The following is a 21,535-nucleotide window of genomic DNA, read 5'->3' as shown; positions in this document are numbered from 1 at the left end:
GGACACCTTGTGTTTGAGGTTTAGGTTCTCTGTTAGAGAGGTTTTTTTTTCTTTTTTTTTTTTTTCTTTTGGGGAATGGCATAGGTTTTTTTGTTTTGTTTTGTTTTTTTAAAACAGAAGAAATGACCCTCCAAAAACTTGCATTTTCTGTCAAATGGTTGCTGTCATAGTCTAAGGCAAACAGCTCAAGGAAAGCAACTCCTAAGGAAAAAAAAAAAAGAAAGAAAAGAAAAAAGAAAAGAGGAAAAAAAAAGAAAGTCTAAAAATAAAAGCAAAATAAAATCCTTAAGTGATTTGCTATATTTAAGAAACTGCCAATAGGCACTTCAAGGATAGTAATTCCTACTTGAGTTCCACCTTAGAAACACGAAATAATTAGGTCAGTTAAAATGAAAAGCTTACCTTTTAAGGAGAGTAAAAATTACGAAAACAAGAGAGAACTATTTATCGGAGAATTCCTAGAGAAGGAAGTGTATCTAACTAGATACTAAAACACCCCTACTGCAGTATTACAGTTGGAGAATTATATAAGAAATGTTGTCAGAACTGGGATTCCAGCAGGCTAATACTTATCTCCCAACTCAGGAGACTGGTTTGTAAAACCAGTTTCCATTTTTTTTTCCTAAAAAGAACCGAAAGTATTAGAGGCTGGGCTAATTTTTCTATTTCCTATCGGTGGGTTCCACAGAATCAATACAAACTTGAGTTCGATTTCCACAACCTCCCGTAAGTTGCTGGTTAAATTAGGCAAAAATCCTCTTCCAGCTAGGAAAAATATATACCAGGCAAAACAAATGATGTCTGAGCTTAAACTGAAACAGTGTTAGCTAATCTTCCTGGTCTGGATACACTGTTCCAGAAAATATTAATTGAACACCTTGAATCATGGCTGCTGGAAATATCTGAAAGCAGTCATCTCTACACGGGGAATTTTCACTTGCAGACACAGGCACAGGAAGACACTACCCCAAACCAGCAGCAAAGGACTGTTCTTTTGTTGCTGACCAGGAGGAGTTGAACTTTGCTCCACTTTGGGAAGCGGAGCCACTGCTCTGGCAACAACAAGGAGGACAGTACATATTTACCTGCAGGGAGCATCAAAGAGAAACCTGAGGCACGCAAAACAAAGTGGTCCAGATGCATGGTCCTCGGCTGCAGGCCCCCGGCTACTTGGGCTAGGCCGGCATCTGACGAGCAGCCATCCCCTCAGCGGCCACCCTCCCTTCCATCTTGGGGACTCACCCAGAAAATCCCGCACCCTGATCCAGGACTCCAGAACTCTTTTAATGCTCCCCAACGCCCACCATTTGTTCCGCATTCATCCAATCAACTTTCCACTGCACATCTTCTCTCCACCGGCGCTCAGACGCCGGGCCACTGCTCATCTGTATGCTAATTATTTTGCCACATGGACAAAAGTAATAATGCTTTCAGACAGGAAACTAACAGGCCTGAAGTCGAAGATGGAAATTAATAAGTTGACACCACTAAACGCCGGCCAGGCTGTCATGCGTGCCGCGCTGCCTGGTGGAGGGAGCCGAGCCTCGGCAGCAGAGCTGGGCATCAGGCAGTGGCTCCCGGGGAGGCCATGGCCGCAGAGCAGCACCAGCTCGCCGCTGACTTACCCTGTGGCAGGCTGCATCCTCTAAGCACTACAAAACATATCCATTTTCCCAAATCCTAGTACGGGAGGGAACTTCAGCGTTGAGCTAGATATTTTCCAAGGGATAGCTGTGGATTAAACCAGGAATTTCTAACCTTCCTGTTTATTAAGCTTGCAACACAGTCAGACAAGATTGGGGATGCATGCTGTATGCTTCCTACATTGTACCCACAGGCCCCTAAATCTCTAGAGCAGAATGTGTATCATGTGCAGTGCCGTATTCAATGTAATAGATGAGAACTCTAAATACCAGAGTCAGGCCAGGAACAGTTACCGGCTTAGGCAGTCGATCTAAAAATACCCCCCACCATCATGGATGTTATGGCAAATTCATGCTGTGGCTAAAGAAATCTCACAAAGTCAGCTGCATCTACAGTGTTTTACATGGTACTACTGCTTAGCATGAAAACAAAACAAACAGAGGTTCCGAATCCCGCCCTGGCGCTTAAATGGGAAAACAGTTACAGGAGGGTTAAGTGGGACTGACTCCTAAACCTCTCCAGGGTTGCCGGCCACACTACGCTCTGCTCCAGTGGCAGCTTCCTTATCACTCTCTTGAAACAAAAGACATACAACTATTTCTCCAAAAAAGTTAACACATCATCAGTCTTTCGGTCTTGTTTGAAGAAAAAAAAAAAATATATCTGGGAAAGTTCTATCTGAAAAGGCAAGACCAAACAAGATTTCAAAAATACAAAAAGCAACATAGACATATGACTTTCATTAGCATTTTCCCGTTTAAAAAAAAGTGCTGATTTTATAGATGGCTTCTTGAGTCAAGCAATAAAAGCTTTAGTCCAGCCGCAACTCTACCACCGCACTCCCTGCAAACCTCTGTTGTAACACTCACCACTATGAAAGTGCACATTAAATCACAAAGGCTACTTAGCACCTCCCACTCCTCCCCCTGGACACTAGCCTTGCAGACACAGACTTCTGGTTCACGACAACTCCAGCAGCATGCAGGTATACCGGGGGGCCTGCCCACAATGCTAGGATCCTGAAGGACCTGCTATCTTGGAGAAAGAGTCCATTGTTGGCTCCTTTGCACACAAACCATGCGATTTTAGGAAGTGTTAGAATTTGTCATCACATAAGAGCTGAAGATCGTCAGGTAGACAAGGAAACAACTATTTGCTCAAGTAGTTAAGAGATCAGGTAAAATAATTCCAAAGGGCTGGAAGTTGCAACAACCAGATAAATCATAGGCAACCTTTAAATAGAAAGAAAGAGGTACCTTTTTGCAGAAGAGTTGGTGGCCATGGAGCAAAATCCTGTTCCGCACTCTATTTCTCCACACATGCAGGGCTATTTCTGCTGTGGAGAGCCCATGGCACGTGTTGATCGCTTTCCCCTATACATCCCCACTCCATCCGCCCGTGCCCTCCAGCGCCGTCACTGTCAGCTCACTGTGTAGAGGGAGAGTCTAGGGCAGAACCACCACCAGTGATAAACCACTGCAGGCTTTCCACAGAACACGATGCTGACTGTGGTTTCCGTGGGGGGACGACACCAAAGTCCGAAGTTACCGAGAACACCTCATTCTAGCTTTCATAGGTGATTCCTCTAAATCCCAAGCCTCTTGCCTGACGTGTTGAGACCAGACATGCTGGTTACTACAGAACCTACAGCTCCTTTCCCATCCAGCCCTGCTGGAAATCACTGCAGTCGGAGAGGGAGAAACGCTTTAGGAGAATACCCTGTACCATTCTGTCTTCTCACAGCACAACACCCCTTACACTTAGACTAAAATATTTTCCTCCCCCTCCCAACTTTTCCAATAATCACCACGTGGGGAGAAGGGATTTTTTTTTAAAGAGATACATTTTAGGAAAAATTTTCTAACAGAACAGCCCGATACAGCAATGCTTAAGAGTATTTCCTCACATAATAAATAAGCATTTATGTGTTCTTTCTAGTTTTATAACACCTGGCTTACATTTTCTCTGCCATCTCTGATTACTTCTACAGATACCCTGAGGACTCATTATGATGTCAAAGCTTAAAACAGTTTCATTGTGAAAACAGGCATAGAAAAATCATTGTGTATGCTTGAACAATGCAGGTGTGAAAGAGACACAGAGAGAAGAGAGGGAAGCAAAAACAGACAAACAGGAACAGAGTTAAAGAGAGAGGAGAGGAAGGGAGAGGGAGGGGGGAGGGAGGGAGAGGGAGAAGCAGGGAGAGAGGGAGGGAGAGGGAGAGAGAGAGAGGGAGAGAGAGAAGACAGGACACAAAGCATACTCCAAACTGAAACCATGTTGTACTGAAATACAGCCTACTGATGAAAAATGTATAGCTGCTACCTTAAAATAATCTGATATCAGGAAAATCATACAATAATTTACTACAAAAGTATTTACTATTATTTCTTGTACAAGTTATAGCCATTATAGGCATTATTTCTAATTTGTTGTGTATGCCAATTTAAAATATTTTTTGTTTATATCAGCCACACATGATTTTGGATGTGATTTATCCCTGCCACTTCAAAATAAAATTTAAAAAAATTTATACACACATACAATTTTAAGTTTGTGAAATCTTTTCTCTTCGGTTTAATTTGGAATAAACGTAGATCAATGTCAGGTACAGTGTTGTGGCAAAGAATATACTATGATAAAACCGAGCTTGCTGGAAATACGTTAATCATGTGCAAGTTTCGTTCAAGTTTAGCCTCTATTACTCCTTCCTGAGGAATGCTATACGTATTTTCAAAGAAAACAAAAAAAAGACATTTGTGTAAATGGCTTTTAAAAAAAAACTTGAACATAAGAAAGTGCATAATACTATTACAATCAAATTATAATAAGAAGTAATTGGGTTATAAGAATTTACCAAAACTAAAGATCTTTCATTCTGAATCAGCCATTCATTTGCTTCCTGGACAGACTTCTGTTAAGTCTTATCAAGGCAGACTTCATTGCTAAGTAGTAGATGCGCTTGAAAACCTGGTTATTGATTGGAATTGTAGCCCTGAACTCAAGTGGACAGCCCGACAGGCCACACTTCAGTGTCAGAGCAGGGTGGTCTGCACCAAAAAGTGTCTCGCTAGTCCCTCTTATTTCACTGAGTGGGTTTATTAATATAAAATATTTAAGAGTAACTAAAATGTTAAGTTGTTTGAAGTTAAAAATGCAGCCATCAAAATATATAATAAGTAAACAAAGTATCTTAGGTGATGCACTATGTTTCCTGAAACAATGCCTCTCCCGCAAATCAGAATATCCTACAGGTAGAGTTGGAAATCTGGTTTACCCATGTGACTTTGAAAATATTATTTAGGCAACAAAATAAATTTTCACAGAAACCTGGTTTGGATTTTTTAATCACACATGTGAAATATTTCTAAGAGCAAATCAACAAATAGATTGTTAACTCTAAATTTTAAGTATAGTTTTAACAAATAGAAAAACTTTAAAAAGCCTCGAAGTTGCAAAATAACTTCTTTCTTTTCCCTAATCTATTGAAAATTGGCATAGAAAACAGACAAAAAACATCAGGCATATTCAGTAGTAAAGTATGAAATATGAATATTTTCAAGACAGAAAAAACATAAATAAATAAGCTAGGTGAAAAACACAACAGGAACGATGAAAGCCAGACACTGAAGAGGCCCCTTTTCTGAAAATGCCCACATTTTCCTAAAATCATGCTAGTTCAATTTTACAATCCAAAAGGAAATTATGTGATCACATTCCTTTAGGAATTTTGGTACACCACGCATACATGGTTACAAATTTTTGGGCCTTCAACTTTGATCTCAGCTTCTAACAACATTTATGAAATGAGCCTAAGTTTTGCTGTAGGATGCAAGTCTAACTCAAGAGAAGTTGAAATTTATGTTTCATATATACTTTTTTCCTTACTGGTTCATCTTGATAATCCTGGCTCATCATTTCAAAAATAAATTTTATCAATAATTACATTAATTTCCATCACAAAAAAGATTTTTCATCTGAAAAACATGTCTACCTAATGTTTACATTTTTTCAGTTCACAATTGTACATATGCAAGTGATTTTAATGAAATCATATGTTTGGTAAGTTGGAAAGTAGGGTAAAATTTTTATGTGCAAAATAAAATACAGAGATTGCATCTCTTCTCTGCCACCATCTTCAAAACACCCAATTGTGACCATAAAGGCTGCTCTTGCTTCTACCTCAAGGAGCACAATCATTAAGGTGATGAAAGTGAGCCATTTTTACATTGCCAGTAAACTAGTAGGAAGTCAGTCACTGCTGAATGTAATTGCTATCAGCAGCGGACAGCTCCCGGTGCTGAAAGGGAAAGGGAGAGAACCCTTGCTCACAATAGCTCACTCAAACAGCCTTTGAAAAATCACAGCAAAACTGAATGAGGTGGCAAGTGCTCGGGCTGAATAGCACTGTCTACAGAACAATGGCAGCCAGCTCCCAATCCCACTATAATCACATTAATGAGATTAATCAGTGAATTAGCAGCAGTCAAATGTCAGGGAGGCAAGGAAGAATCCAACCAAGATTGGTAATTAACTTTTTTTGGTGTGGGGGGGGATCAACTATGCTACCGCCTAGTTTTCTCAGAAGTTGACAATTTTGCTTTACAAATCTGAAGACTACATGTACTGATCAAAAGGCAGCAGCATAATCCTTCATATTAGAATATAGATCCAGGTATCACGCTACCATGCCTCAACTATAGTCCTCTGAGAAAAGTGATGTCACTTTAAATAATTTCCACAAACTATCAGGCTTTTATTGTTTTGAACTTTCTAAGTGTGAAATTAATATTTAAAATGAAATCATTTCTGTAATACTCAAGCTAAAATATTTTTTAAAATGGCTGATTTAAAAAGGAAGGATTACATAACAGCTGCTTTGCTTATGAGTAGTCTGTGATACCATGGCAAGAGTTTTTAAAAAGTGCCGTCAAGTAAAAAAACTATTATCCAAACATATCAGCAACTGTCTATTGTCTTTAATGAAGAAAATATGTAACTACAGTGCAACCTTAAGGAGAATTTCAACCAATTAACCTATTGTGCTTGAGATCATAGAATCATACACTTCCCTTCAGGTCAATTAGAAAAAAATAAACTTCCTTTTTCCTAGAACGTGTCACTTAGTAGTGTGTATGATATACAATCAACACTTTGTATTCAAAGTTCAGAGGAGGTGAAAACTTACAGGAATGCAATGGAACTATTTTTCCTAAAGGGATATTTTACAAAACACATTTTTTTAAAGTAATCACATTTTTATCTGCAGGGAGACATGTTCTATTTATCATTTAAAAAGCTGCATAACTTTTATGAAGTTGAACAATTAGAATAATATGCCTATAAGGGTGGTGGTAGGGTGCTTTTGTCTATGAAGTTAATTTTGTTCAGTTAAATACACTTAAACATAAACGCTCTTATAAAAAATATGTTTCCTCAAAGTAAATAAATAACTTAAAAATTCTACTGATTATGTAGTATGGTTTTAGTGGCACAAGAAATTGTCATGGCTAATCTAATACTAAATACAAAAGCAGTGCTCTATATCTGAATAACTATCATATCAATATTTGCCTATAAATTTATTTCCTTATTCATGCCTATCTTGAAACTAAAGTTTGCAGTTTGAGCTTCTAGTTTATTAACTCAAGTTGCATTAGAAGACATATTTCTGTTACAACTAAAATAATGTTTCATCACTATGAACTTCAGACGTTTAGGTTATAGTTAAAAATCTTTGAGTTTCTCAGTTTAGACAATGTAAGTCAACTTTCTTACCACTAGGCAAATGTAACATTACATCAAGAATATCTAATGCTTTAACAGCCTTTGTAACAATGCTCTGCTTTATTTGTAATGGAAAGGAACCCAGTAAAGTCTCTGGGAAGTTTTTGTTTCAGTTCCGGCAAATCATTCAAGTATTGTCCATGCAGCAAGTTTTTTAAATAAACATCACAGTTAAGGCATGCATCTTAAACCCATTTTTTTGTAAAGAGAGACTTCTGTGGATTACAAACTCTCTCGCCCAGGAACATTTCAGCTCCCAGCCACGCTGTAAAAATAACTTTAAAAAGGAGCAAACAATAGACACTGCAGCAGCAGCCCTTGGACTCCGGTAAAACATTCGCTGTCCACCAAGTGCACAGAACTAACCTAACGAAGATCACATACCTCACAACATGACCACAACCGCTCCCCAGTTAAAGACCGACTCAGTGCTGTTAACCGTGCTGGCTCAACAGACACCAGAAGAAAAGAAAACCCTTTCCACCACAAGTCTGAAAGGAGGATGAGGAATATGCCTACCACCGAGATGCAGAAAAGGTTGCTTTTTGTCTTCAGTGAGTATTGACACCATAACCCATAGTCCAGGGAATAAGACATAAAATAAAATACACCCACCAACAATGAGTAAAAAAAATCAGGGGGCTTCAAGAAGGCTGCGAGGAAAGCTCTCTCTCTGCTTAGTGTGCAGTAGCTTAGGGAAAAAATGTCGCCCGGGCAGGACTGACAAATGCAGCGCGATCGGCTCGCGGGCCTGAGGGATCTGTTTCACTTCCACATGCGTCCCCTGATGCACACACTCCCACTCATGCTCTCGATATGCTTTTTTTTCTCCACATTTTTTTTTCACGAGCTCCAAATCCCCGGCATATGACCTTCTGTTAAATAGATAAAAAAAAAATTGCTTATCAGTCATGCAAATGAGGCTGAATTCATTTTCCACAACAGATGGCCTCATAGATAATGATGATGGAAGAGAGAAAATTGAATGTCTCTCACAAGGTGGCCATGGCAACCGAGAGCAGAATAATATCAATAATAAGCTCACTGCATAATAAGGTTGTCAATCCCACAAATCAAAGTCTCCAGCTAAATCAGGTACACCACCCCAGCTAGTTACCAGGTGTATGTATGTGTGTATATATATGTATATATATATATACACACACACACTGCAGTTTACAGTGACCATGAAGAAAACTAGAATTTCAAGGCATTCTGTGGAAATGCGCGCACGCGTGCGTGTGTGTGTGTATGTTTGTGTGTGTTTCATTGGAGGGGGGTCGTTTGATAATGAAATGACAATGTGACATATTTTTCCTTTGTTTTTGTTCCATTATATTTTCTGTAGTGGACTTGGTTTCGGAAAGGATTTTTAAATAGCCATACTGAAATTTGGAATGTGGCGTGTGGAATCTCCTGCCTCCTCATCTCCCCCACTCTCCCTGTCTGATGTTCTGTGCTGCCCTGATGCAGTAGCAGCTCGCCTCAGGCTTCCACCTTGGCTCCCAGGGGGACATCCTGCAAAATGAATCAGCAGCCATCCTGAGCAGGCTGATTAAAATGAAAATGGCAAGGCACATGTCTGGGCGGAACTGGAGCTCGGCTTTGCTGCCTGTCTGGCAAGCATGCTCAATATAGCTCTTGCTAATAATGGCTTACTGCCTTTCGTTTTTTAAAAAGGTATCGCCCTTTTTCCCCTTAACCGACTGGTGCTGGAGTATGTGTGTGCATGTGGGTGGGTGGGTGTGAGTGTGTGCGTGTGGCCGGGAGTGGGGGATGGGAAGGGATCGTTCGATTCTTCTCATTTTCTGCTGCTCACATGCAGACTGCCTGCCTGACAACACCATTATTGTAAAACTGAACTCACCTCTGTCATTCTTTGGGGAGGGAGGTGGTTGATAAGTCTCAGGGTAAAAGGGCCAGTTATAAACTCAAGCCGCCTGAAAGACCAAGTCACCATTTTACACCTAGATACAATAATTTCTAACCGAATCCGAGGCAACAGACCTTGAGAGAATGCTGGCTGCTTCACAGGCTCACAGTTGGACTCTGAAATGCAACCTATTTCTGTTTCAAACATTTGCAACCAACCTGCTACTGTATCCCAGATATTATGCAACACAAAGCATCCAAAATAAGAAAAGGAGAGCTGACTGACTATGCAATAATCTAACAAATTTAATAAAAATAAATCTCTGAATTTTTTTTCTCAAAATTCTCAGGCATAGCTTTAATATTACCCTCCAATAAGGTATATTTTTCAGTACCTCTTTCAAATTTTTCTGGCTTTTTTTTAATGGCAGTCTGGAAATTAGAACATTATCATGTCATAAAAAATGGCTTAAAAATTAGAACCAAGGGTTTTCCTGAATTCATTATACTTTATTTTTTCTATATATATATTTTTTCTAAGTTACTAACGATCTTTCAATTTTGCTGTCTTAATTTCCCTTCTTGATTCCTTTGGGTAACAGATGCGTGGCGCGTGTGCGTGTGTGTGTGTACTTATTTTTGCCTTCAGTAATTCTTCTCTCCGAGATGTGATCTTTTTTCTCCTGCACTCCAGCCCTGTTGCTGCAGTGTGAATCAGAAATCAATAGAGCTGCCCTAATGGAGACTCCACTCGGCACGCGGCAAAGCAGCTGCAGGCTTCTCTCTCCCTCCCTCCCCTCTCCTTCTCTCTCTCTCTCACACACACACACACACACACACACACACAACTAATGACGTCTGTGCAGCTTTTTCAGCTGATTGGGCAGCACATCGGATGTTCTGTGGAGCAAAGAATAGGAATCATTTACAGTCGGTAGAAAAAAAAATGGGAGCATGTATTCTCCTGTGTCTCAGACACTGATCCTGAGCTCCCCAGACAACCCGACACAGATAAGGGACAGTTCTTCAAGTTATGTGGTCACTATAGAGTAAAGGAAGACTCCAAAATGGTCCTAGAAGGAAATGGAGCGCAATGGGAATGTGTCCATTTTATAAAGGACAAAGCATTTCTCTAAAGAAAAGCAAGCAGAATAAAATGCACAGAAAATTGGTATGTTTAGGTCAAATCATGACCTCCATTGCACTATTTTTAAGGGTTTGAGTATACAATGTAGTATTATTTTAAAATACTTCCAAAATACACTTTTTAAAATAAGTACAAATGAATATATGTGTGTACATACACATGGACACACAGTTAACAAGTCTCTCTCTGTTAGCTTAGCTGTGTTAGCAATAAGTTCAATTTTCTTAATTAAATTTATCCCCAAATATCTTACCTTATAGTAAGAAATAAATAAATCTCTTAAGGATACTAAGACATGATATTTTAAATCACAGGCTTATATATGTGACTATGTTCCTCAGACATCTGTACATGTCTGTGAAAATACATGGTCTATTGGACATGGGCGCCTGCACATATGTAAGCACGTGTGCACGAACATGTGTGCGCGCACACACACATATATGCACAGGCACAATATTGTTTCAACTGCTCTTGGTTACCTAAAGTTGTAGGTGTATCTCAGTGAAAGGACAGGCTCCCGCGTCGACGAGCGAGTCACCCAGTGTTGGCCATGAAGGCAAGGTATTCTGGAGTCTGCAACACAGGGGAGGGCCTCTCCCTCACCACACCTGCTGTAAGTGTCTGCTATCCCTCCGCATCCTTCTAACAACTGCCCAGCCCGAGTCTGCCTTCAGAGCAGCATCTGTGCTCTTTCCATACATCCCTTGCAGGACTTCCGAGCCTAAGACACCAACACTCAAATGGTTTAAGAGAAGGGAAAAGTAAAGGGGTCATGAAGCCACAGAGCACAGCAGGGGAGCATTTTGCAGTTACACTGTAGGTACACTTAATAAATTAAGATTTCTTAGAAAATGAATTCTGGTGCTCTGCAGTTGGTTAAGTAAATAAAACCCTTAGGACACATCAGGACCAGGGAGTACCCCAAAGGCTATTTAGATTAAAGATCTTACTGTAGTTTACAATTAAACCATACAATGCATCATTTTGCTTCCAAATATCTATCATACTCTTCCTTAAATTATTTCTAATGTAGTATGTTGCCCTTAGATGTCCATTGCCTTTCTGTATTAGGAAATGCAGCTTGCAGCTTATTTATTAATTAATTAATAGCTTATCAATTAACTGCTTCGTAAGAGGAAATACATATGCAGCCCCTTTTAATTGGCATGTTCCTCCAATTTAATACAAAGAAAATATATTTCAGGTGCTGTTGTATCTTGAACTATAAACACACAAGCTATAAATGAGGCTGTGCTCCAGCTATCGGCTGCATGTCCTGGTCTCTCCAACCAACAGTGAATGGATCTCTGGACTCGCGGCCAGAGTCGGTCTCAACATATGTATCTACAGGGGCCTTTGTGTTTCTTCAGATGCCATGTTTCACACCAAGGTAAAGGAATGGGGACCAGATCTCCATGTAAAGCGTGAGGATGACCTTCCTGAGTTTTGGTACAGGAAGTTCATGACACTGTCCCTAAATATCTTTTTTTACTTTTTTACTTTTCTTCAGAATTATGTCTGCATCAGTGATGGAATGGTGTGATAGAAAAGGGAGTCTTGGGCTAACTTAGGACAGTAGCAAAGAGGATAAATCATCACAGCTGGGTAGTAAACAGTTAAAACCTGGAGCTCAGACATCAGGATGCCAAAGTGTATGCTATTCATACTAGGGGCAACACAGCCGTGGCCCTCCCCCTGCCCACCCGCTCCATTAACAGTTGAACTTTCCGAATTAGGTATATGAGATAAGAGCTACCTTAGTAATATAACAAACAATGATCGAGGTGGGAAACCCGTCTTCACTGCAGGGAATTAGCTTTAATCAATCAGTATGCCTGTAGAATGCTCAACAGCAAATAGTAAAAAGGACTTAAGATATGGGTGCTTTACTTGAAAAAGAAAGGGGTGAGAAAGAAATCTGGGGGTCATAGCACAATGAGTTGGCACATTAAGTACAGCTGCAGGCAGGTGGAGGTTGGTTGTATAATCTCAGCGCACTGGGTGGATCAGAAAGGACAGGCCATGAACTCGGTGGGACTCGCAGGTGTGCTTTGGAATCTGCCTTGGATTGACTATTCTATTGCATGTTAATAGATTTAAAGCATTCATATTCAGACCTCTTGCCCCGACTTTATAGAGCTGGTCATTTTTTGGCAAAATATATGGATATAAATTGTATCAAATATAATTCTGAGATTTAAGAGAGCATCAAAATTTAAGGTTTAGATGATGACAGCCCACAAAGATAATCTATAAAACATATTTATTTCAACCCCAAGTTCATAATTTTAAGAGCATGAGGTACAATTTTATAAAACAAGTACTTTCCTGACCCAGTCTCTGAACCCTCTAACATCTGGAGTCCATCTATCACATGTTCTCACCCGTAATCTTATGTTGAATACATCTACAACTATCCAAAGATGCTTGAGGAGAGGAACATATGCTTCTGAGCTTATGAGTGTATGGTGACTGTGCCGTACAAGGCAGGTGCTTCCTGCACTGTGATAGATTCTCCAGTTCACGTAGGGGCCCCATCACTAAACTAAGAAATTGAGAGACACATTTTAGACCCTCTACCTTATTTGGAATGGAATTATTCTTCATTGTACTGAAAACAGTAATAAGCATCATGCATATCTAGAACAAGTCTTGTATCGAAATCCTTAGGAAAAGAGAATCTAGAAAACCCATGGGTGCAAAGAAGATACTAGGGATAAACAAGAGAAAGATACCACATTCCCTCATCCTCACAGCAGTAAACTTACTCATTCTCCTGGAGTCTCCAGCATCTGAACCTCTTCCCAATATCCAGAGCCTCCCCCAACATTTGAGTACCCTTAGTAGGTAAGAACTGCCTCTTACTGTAGAACTAAAATTACTAGGTATTTTTTTCCAACTTCCCTTTCAGCTAAGATGTGGGCGCATGACCCATGACTTGCCATTATGATGTGCCCATCCCAAATTTTGAATTTCAAGTTGGTTGCACAATGAAGTGTGGCCTTCAAAACCCCTTTCATGATAATGGCAGCAGTTTAGTGCAATTGATTTATGGAGAAGAATGTCAGTGTCTTGTGCTATGGCGGTGACGTCAGTATCCTAACTGGACCAGCTCTACAGCATATTTTTAGGTATTGCTGCCAATGAGCTGGCCTCCAAGTCTGACATTTCAACTGTCCTGGCAGTTCTATCTTTCTACTCAAGTCAGCATCATATTCACTTATAACAAATACACTATGTAATACACATATTGGTACTTAGAATGGAGCAGGTAAGTCAAAATAGGAAAAATGGGAGCAATCAAGATTCATTATTTCACTTGTAGAGAATATGCAGCAAGATGGGAATTTGCTACTCATGGTACCTAGGGTCAAAATAATTAAATTATCTGCTATGGTCATATGGGATGATTTGCTGGACTAAGAAGGGTGGCATACAAAGGTCCTGTTTGATTTGCAGAACTGAAGTAACCTGGTATCTGTGAATGGGGGTCTGATATGAGTGCCACCATGAAGATTCCACATTCTTCACCTGATCCTGAAAATGAGCAGATTCCCAGACTCAGGGCATTGAGAATAAGGGTGTCTTTGAAGAAAGGCCTTGCAGTAACATCATGAAGATAAACGATCCTTTCTCAGACAGACCTGCAGCCATTTGTCAGAGAAATTATAGGCATCACTGGACACTGGCTTCACCTAGTTCCTGAGAACCCAGAATATCATTTGGCCTACTGGATAAAGTGGGGTCTTACAGGGTCTCCCAATGTTACTTGGGACTTACTTAAGTCTCCCAATGTTTTCCCCAAATTCCTAAAGGTAGAGGTGAAAAATACATATTCAATAATTGGCAGAATCTGCACCTTAGAACCATAAAAAAATGGGACTATTCACAGAGTAAACCCACAGCATGCAGTATTGCTGCAGAAATCACACATGTTAGCATCACCAACAAAGTCTAGTCTTAAAAGATGCGGTGATGGGATTCTCATCTTGTCCCCTTTGATTCACTGGTGTGGCTAGTAGGCAGGACAGGGCACCTGCAGAATGATGATGACACAGTAAGCTCAAGCCAGGGCCATAATGTTCTATTCAAGCAACTCAACACAGCTCCAAGCACAAGGAATTGGATTTTATCCCAATAAAAGAGAAGACCATGACAGTTTTCCTTCCTATATTGGGAACAATGTATCTTCGTCATCTCGTCTCAGGTTACATTAATTCTTCATTCTTGAAGGAAACAGAATCATTTTCCCACCCCTGCAGGACATGAGGCCAACCACTGTAGCAATGGCAACACGCTAGAAGGACCTAAGGGGATGAGTAGTACCCACCCTAGATTTCCTGGCAAGATGGAAGTCTCACCAGAGGCCAGAAGGCAAATATAGTGAAAGATACAGGGGCCTGTGCCTTCCAAAGTTATGGAGGTGGTCTACTTGTCTGGCACCTTCTAGGTTTTGTCTACCAACAAAAGGACATAATGCTTTACTCTGTACTCTCTGCTTTCTCTTTTTTGGTTCTTCTGTTACTGGGGAAACAGGCCAAGTGGGGTGTATGGTGTTGGCGGAGGGGATCAATCCAGATTATTAAGAAATACAGCAAGGAAGTGAGAACGAAATGTGGAAGGAGGAAAGAAATTTCTGGGCACCTTTCAATCATCCCATTCAGTGGTGACAGTAAAGAAGACCAGGGCCACCCCATGCAACAAATATTCAGGACTTACCTCTCTCCATAAAGATATCTGGGGCCATCTTGTAAGGTACGTAATTGGCTCTCCTGGGTCTGGGTCACCTGGGCAGCAGGGCAGGAGGGATATCATGAGTATCAGTGTGAGTAAAGGGAGCAGAACATTTATTTGCTCTTCTCTTCCTTGCTTTGTCATATACATTTTAAAAAATGTAATTAATCGTCTTTTTTCTCTCTTTCTCACTTGATTTTACCATATTAGTTGTTTATAGTGCACAGAATATTGATGTGGAATTGGGGCAGAAAACAGCAGGAGTGGACACCACTTGGAGATCCTGTGCCAGGAACTGACCTAAAAACTCAGGGCCATTCCTTCCTTAGGAGGGCGGAAAATTTGATCATGTGGTAATTCCATCCAAGTGCCTACATACTTTACAGGGATGCGTGCTGACACTGGGCAGCAAAAGACAGAAACAGTGGGTGTTTGTTCCATTTTGATCTTTCCTTGAGGAATTTTTCTCCCTGCGAGGCTTGCCCCATGGTTGGGATGATGATGGCAGTGGGCCCAGGGTCCCGGGTGAGCTCAGCCTTCTCTCCTTGTTCTCCGCTCCTGGGCATTCAGAGAACTCCCGATATCTTGTCAATAAATCCCTTTTTCTGCTTAAATGAGCCAATTGGTTTCCTGACTGACACAGCTCACAAACACAAAACTCAAAGACACACATGCACACACACAAACACAGCACAGCAGTCCTGCAAGGGAGGAGCCATGCTCAGGTTCAGAGGCTGGACAGGGTTTACTACCTGCCATTGCTTCACCACCATTGCCGCAAATCCTGGCTTATTTGCTCCCACTACCCCTTTCGCTTACTAAGACACCCCTTACCTTCCACACAGGGTGGCCCTTCTCCACCCAAAATCCACTCTAGCTCTAAAAATTATTCCTCTCCCAGGTGCATATGCCACGTTCCTCATGCTTAAACAGGGAGGGGAGTGGTCCAGAATCTAAACCACATCAGGAATGAACCAAGTATATAAGCTAATAAAAGACAAGTTCTTTTGGCTCTTTCAGGTCCCAGCCCTTTTATGATATCAAGCTGGAAGAGACTTTACAAGGAAAAACATCTGAACAACACATCTTTGATGGGTGGTCTTCTTAACTTGTAATAATGGACAATTCCTACTTTATCTGTTAATACTAGACACAGCAGGAGTTCTGTTTCTCAATTACAGAGCAAAATGCCTCTGTCTTCCACCTCATTCTACTCCTAAAATATATACAGAGGCCATCCAAATGGCATGGGGACCAGCCACACTGCCCCTATGGGGGGCCAGCCTGGCCTCTGGGATCAGAATGTGCTCTTTCACATAATGCCTGGCACATCTGTATGCTCAGGGAAGTTTGAGGAACAGTGGACCAGACCAGGGCATTCCTACGGAAAAACAGTGTGAGCCTCAAGTACAATTAAAAACTTCCCGTAGCTACACACAAAAAGAAAACAGAAACGGGGCACCTGGGTGGCTCAGTCGGTGAAGTGTCTGCCTTTGACTCAGGTCACGATCCCAGGGTCCTGGGATCAAGCCCCACGTCTGTCTCCCTGCTCAGTGGGGAACCTGCTTCTCCCTCTCCCTCTGCTCCTCCCCCTGCTTGTGCTCTTTCTCTCCCTGTCAAATAAATGGATAAAATCTTCAAGAAAAGGGGAAAGAAACAGGTAAAATTAATTTTACCAAAAGATTTATTTTACTCCAATATCTAGAACATTATTATTTCAAAATATAATCAACATAAAATACTTGAGTAAGAGATTTTACATATTTTGTGTGTAATTCTAAATTTTTTGAGATATAGTTGACACTATTATTATATTAATTTCAGGTATACAACATAATTTGATATTTGTATGTATTATGAGATAATCACCACAATAAGTCTGCTTAACATCCATTGCCATAATTACAAAATCTTGACATTTTTTTTTTAACCTAGTATGTGTTCTGCCATGACAGTGCATCACCAATGACCACCAACAGGCTTCCCAGATAGAATCACCCATTTTCATTTGGGTGAGGATAGGTCTGTTGGAAATCTCCCAGTTGAAAGCAACTGAGCAATGCATGAATGAAGGCATACAAGATAATGTTAATAACCAAGGACTCCATATTCACACATGGATAAAATATTAATATTCACTGATTAACAATGACCAGCCCTGGGACATGCCGCCCCTCACCAATGTCCTGGTCCCAGAGAATCTCCTTGGTTCCCCCTTCTCTTCTGTCGGCTTCCATGTGGGTATATAGTGGTATATAGCGGTTGTTATGCAACCCTATGCCTTGTGTTCTATTAGGATGCCTTCAGTTGTGTGTAACAGATGGGTGTAATATTCAGCAGTTCAGGGATTTCTGAAACTCAGTTCCCCCCCAACATTTATTCTGACCCCTCCTTGCATTTCTTGTTCCCTGAGTGACCTACTGTCCAGTCCTACTGCCACGTGGATGTCCCAAGCTGTCTTGCACACCCCTGAGTTTCTGTTGAACAGTCCCTGCCGTTCCCTCAGGAGGCTCCTGCATGTCCAGCGTGGACAGCAGCATATATTCTGTCTTCTTCTGTCTCTTTCACCAATGTAAATTTCCAGGCCCTCTCCTTGCAACATTGTTGTGATTGATGACGAGTTTCAGAGGAGGGGGGCTCAGAAGTGCTTCTTTAGCACTATTTCTGAATGCATGCATTCATGAGCAGAGCTGTCTTTCCTTGACCCTGCTTTCAGTCTCCCCAGAAAAGAATTTCAAAGACTGGGGCTGAACGGCACTGTGTTTTACGGAGCCACAAGTGGAGGATTTACGTGAGACGGCACTCTATTTTAAGCCACAGACATTAACTTACACGATTGGGATCTCATTTCCCAAATGCGATTACTTTCCAACTAGAAATAAAAGCATAAACAGATATTAGAATTATAGGAAATTAGAAGTAAAAAGGCCACATTAGAGATTATCAATGTTATCATTTAAGAAGCTGAAGTCTACAGAGGTGGTGACTGGTTCATAATCAGTGATGAGAGAGGGAGGGACAGAGAGAGGGGGAAGGAGGGAGGGAGGGAGGGAGGGAGGGAGGGAGAGGGAGAGAAAGAAAGAGAAGGAGGGAGGAAGAGGAGGAGAAAGAGAAAGAGGGAGGGAGGAAGAGGGGGAGGGGGAGAGAGACATTCACAAGGGAAACTAAGCTTCGCTCACTGTAGATGGGGCATGGGGCTGCATGAATGAACCTGGTCGTCCCTTCACTAAAGTCATACTATCTTAAAGACATCTAAGAGTATTTGGTTAGCAGAAGTTTAAAGATGTATTTATTCATGGGCCTATAGAGCTCAAATTGGGACATGAACTCACACCTGAATTAATTCATCTCTACCAAGGATTTCAAGCTAGGTTTGAAAAATCTCACAGAGTTTGCAGTCTCCCTTTGACTGGGTCCAATACAGCAGGAGAGAGAGGAAATTGCCCAGAACTTCATATTACCATGCATTATTTTTTTTAATTTGAAAGTTAGAAAATGTATTTGTGAAGTAATATGAGTGACTTAACAAATACCCAAACTTAACATATTCCAAAAGCCCTGCTCCCTTTCATCAGAACCACAATTACCCCAGATTTTTTTTTTTTTTTTATGTGACAGAGAGACAGCCAGCGAGAGAGGGAACACAGCAGGGGAGCAGGAGAGGAAGAAGCAGTCTCCCAGCGGAGGAGCCCGATGTAGGACTCCATCCCGGAACGCCGGGATCACGCCCTGAGCCAAAGGCAGACGTTTAACGACTGCGCTACCCAGGCGCCCCAATTATCCCAGATTTTTATACTGCCTAAGACAAGGCTTAAATTGTTCGATATATTTGAGATTTTTTCAGGTTTTCTGGCATATCTTACATAATTTTTCCAGTGCAGAAAATCTTCATTCTTAGAAGATGAATTTGTAAGAAAAGCCAAAATCCCTCAAAGAGCCAGTAAATCAATAAATAAAGTAAATGCTATACTTGTCAGCACTTTTGAGATGAAAACCTGATGTGGTTAGAAGGTAACAAGGCTGCTTTTAGAAGGGGATAACTTCTACACTGGTCCTGAAACATGAATCTCAGAAGTTGACACTGTTGACCAAAGCCACATGAACACATGTACGCCATCAAAAAAACGGCCATAGTAAACCCCGGAGGTTCATCTGAACCTGCTCACTGAGGTCTCCAGGCTTCCCTTCAGCCTCGGGTATGGAGGAATACCACAGCAGCTCGAGCGAGTCTGTGCCAAAGGAGTGCAAGATGGGAAGTTTCGGGCAGAGCCCATGTTCAGACAGAGAGGGACATAAATGTGTTGGGACAACTATGCAGGCCTCTGTGTCCAGACAGGATCAACGGTCAGCTGGCACCCAGCCTGGAGCTGAGGCTGAGTGGGCAGAGGCGAGAAGCCACCAGCACTGCTCGCAAGCCATCTCTGTGCCACGAGATCTGCTTGTACTCCGTGGGGACACGTAGCAGGTCCTCCTAGGGCCTGACCCCTCTACTATCCCCACTTTGGAGCACAGCATGATTGGGAACTGATGCCCAGGTGAGGAAGGAATGCCAGCCAGGGGCGGAGGGGACAGTGGACACTGGAGGGCGGCCAGGACCAAGGGCCTACAGAGCCAGCAAGCAGGAGGGGGACTGACAGAAGTAAAGGAGAGCCCCCACCTGGTTTCATAAGGGAGGCAATTTGGAGAGATAAAAATATACACTTTATATATAAAATGTGGTGTGTATCCCAAAGACACCTTCAATTGATTTCCTATTTCACTTTTCAAGTTATGTATTTATTGTTATCAAATAGAGAACACAAAAAAGCAATAAGAGTAAAGAAACCTCACATGAAGTTCCACCAACTGGTTTTCTCGCAATGCATGTTATGCTGCCCAGGCCAAGACATCTTCTGAACATGGTGTTCTGTGAGTTATCCCAAAAAACTTGCCATAAAATAATAAAATCCATTCATCTGGCAACTTCCTTTTTTAAAAAATGTAAGACACCTGTCTTTATACTTGAAGAATCCCTATGCTGTCCTCCAACGTGCAGTCCTTAGTTACCAAAGATGAGGAGAGCTGAACCTCACGTAGTCACTCAACAATCACTGCAGAAGTTGGTGATGGAAGATTCATAAGGCTTTCAAGGTAAGAGAATCCTGGAAATAGTGCAGGCTGATTTATCTTCACAGCCGAGGAAACAGATGCCCCACGAAACTAAGGGCATTACCTCTACTAAGACCTTGTCAGCAGACGGGATGACAGCCCAGACATTAGACAAGTTAATTATTTACATGTAGTCCAAAAATCACAAGAAAGGTAAGATAGTCTTCAAAATGTCTACCGTTTTGACCAAGATTTTCTATTTTTACGTTCAACTTTGTGCTAGAGATCCTAAGTGATGTGTGGGCTAGACAAAGGAAAATAAATAAATAAATAAATAAATAAATAAATAGTGTGTGTATATATACACACACATATATATAAACGAAACAAATATATATATTTATATATGTCTTTTTATACATATATATTTATATATATATATATAAAGAAGAAAAATATATATGTATTATTTAATGCAGACAAGAGAATATATAGAGAAAACCCTAGGCAATCTACAACTATCTGAACTATAAGAAAGTGAAGCCCAATTTCTGAAGACCAGATTATCACCCCTCTGCCGCCTCTCTCCACTCAGCCCCGTGGCCCCTGGCACCCCTGTATGTAGTCTGCATTCCTCAGCCACACAGCCTAATTCTGAGCATTGGCTTCTTAGTGCTGAGACCCCAGGCCATGTACTTATCTGTCCATGCCTCCAATGTCATCTGCAGAATGAGGGAACTAGTGTCATCTGCTTCATAGTATTGTTCTGAGGATTCAGGGAATTTACTCATCTGAAACGTGGAAAATTTTTTGGCACAATTTACTGGCACACAGTAGTTGTTCCATCACTACTGGAGGATATTATTGTTATGGTTACCATAAATAACAAATGGTTTCCTCTAGGGACGAATGGAACGGGGCAGAAGGGAATGAGAATTTGTAGGGAATCAAAGAAAACTTATGTTCAATATGATATTTATTTTTAAAAAGATGTGGTATTATTAACACCATGGAATATGACTTGGCCATGAAAATGGATGATTTTTTTTTTTTCTGTTTGGACAACATGGATGGACCTAGAGGGTATTATGCTAAGAGAAACAGGTCAGATGGAGAAAGATAAATATTATATGATTTAACTCACATGTAGAATCTAAAAAACAAAGCAAATGAATAAACAAACAAAAAGTAGAAACAGACCTGTAAAGACAGAGAACAAACTGACCATTGCCAGAGGGGAGGAGAGAAGAGGGAGGGGAA

Source organism: Ursus maritimus, unplaced genomic scaffold (genome assembly GCF_017311325.1).
Source record: "Ursus maritimus isolate PB19 unplaced genomic scaffold, ASM1731132v1 scaffold_6, whole genome shotgun sequence".
Lineage (NCBI taxonomy): Eukaryota > Metazoa > Chordata > Mammalia > Carnivora > Ursidae > Ursus > Ursus maritimus.
This window is presented reverse-complemented; position numbering follows the sequence as displayed.